We start from the raw sequence: 1,893 nt of genomic DNA on the forward strand, positions 1-1,893 counted from the left end.
AAAACTTATGCAGTGTCATGTAAAAAGCATTGTTCCCAGTACAGAAGCCTGTGCTACTCTGTCACTACCTCCTCTGTGTAAAGAAGACTCCCAGTATACATGCACAAATTGGAACTGGACGTTCGGGTATCACTGCTCTGTCCGAACACTTTGATAGCTGAATCAATGAAAATTCAGAATTTGGCATCTCACTCAAAGACACTTCAGATTCAGACTGGAGGAGCCAGGAATCAAACTACAAACCTATAGATTAGTCGACAACCCACTCCTAAACCACACCGTGTGAAACACAATCATATAGAGGTTTCTATTCCAGCTTTTTATTTGGCATTTTTCCATGAAATACATGAACTCCAACTGACACCATGAAAACACTCACATGGACATTAAATTTAAGTATGTAGTTTTGATTATAATTATCGTACGTGTTGTTCATGTTTATATATTTGCAAATTAAATTTCACGGGTTAAAAACAATGACTATATTCCACATGTGGAAAGAAAACATCTGAAAATAATGTCTGAGAATTACCGCACAAAGCCAGATCAGGTTGTCACTGTAAACATTGCCCTAAAATGTATGCCAATCAACATTATATTGATATTATAGTCCGCCCAAATTAAATACACAAATGTAACCATGCTGACAAAATAAACCACAAAATGCAACAAATCACACGATCTTCTGTCCGTCTCACACGTCCGTCTGAATTGAATTTCCATCTTTAAAAAGTCTGAAATAAATACAAACTGTTTCTATTGCAAGTTTTTCCACTGAAAAATACATTCTGGAGTACAATCTCTGAGAACCTGCTGGTGACCTCGCAAATGAGCACAGAGGCAGGAATGTAAATCAAGCACACCTGTAACTACACATCGCATAATTTACACCATAATTTCCACACAGCTCAAAACACATGCACAGTGAGAGTAAAACTAACAAAATATGGTAAATGGTAAATGGACTGGTTCTTATATAGCGCTTTTCCACTCTTCTGAGCACTCAAAGCGCTTTACACAACTTGTTCATTCACCTATTCACACCCATTCGCACAAGCACAACTGACATTCACACACATTCTAGTACAAGCTACATCCTAGAAATGTGGTTTACAGTACTGTGAGATTACAAATACTAAAACTGAGTACACTTTCTCCATGTTTTCATTTTAATTTAGTTCACAACATTAAATCTGTTTTTCTTTAAATGTGAAATCTAGTTTTAGTTTGTATTTGTATTTGATTTCACATGTAGTCTTAGTAGTTAGTTAATTTTAGTCAATTAAAATAATCTTGCTGTGCAAAACAAAGACTTGAATTAGCAAGATGAGATATAACATAAAGCTTTTTTAAAAACCGTAATACAATTTAATCAGGGCAGATATTTTTTAAAAATATCTTTCAAGTGTTTCTTGATCAAATATCCATACGGAGTCTCTGGCCCATTGCTATTTAATCCTTATACAACCGTTGCAAGAGCTGGGTCTGTTGTGATGAAGAGAGAGTGGAGTGTAAAAGCAAAGCTCTCAATTTACTGACTGATTTACGTCCCTCACCTATGGTCATGAGCTGTGAATCCTGAAACTGTGGTGATTACCTGTTTGCAAAAAATTATTTTTGCACCCAAGACTCCTTGGAGTATTTCCTGTCACATAGTGGTGAGTTGACTACTGTGTGGAGTCTTTTGCCTGATCTGGATTCATGCGGATGTGGAGAAGAAAAGCCTTGGGGAGACTGGGACAGCGACTACTGTTTTTGACCTTTCTGAATTGTTCTTTAAATTCACTGTTGGTGCTACCAACACCAGAAGCAGTCACAGGTAAGTTGGAGAAAAGTGGCAGCTTTCTAATCAAATGTGGCCTTTTTTTGTTTTTTGTTTTGTTTTTTGTTTTT

The sequence above is a fragment of the Haplochromis burtoni genome, unplaced genomic scaffold (assembly GCF_018398535.1).
Source record: "Haplochromis burtoni strain Fernald_Lab_line unplaced genomic scaffold, NCSU_Asbu1 Contig_1746, whole genome shotgun sequence".
Classification (NCBI taxonomy): Eukaryota; Metazoa; Chordata; class Actinopteri; order Cichliformes; family Cichlidae; genus Haplochromis; species Haplochromis burtoni.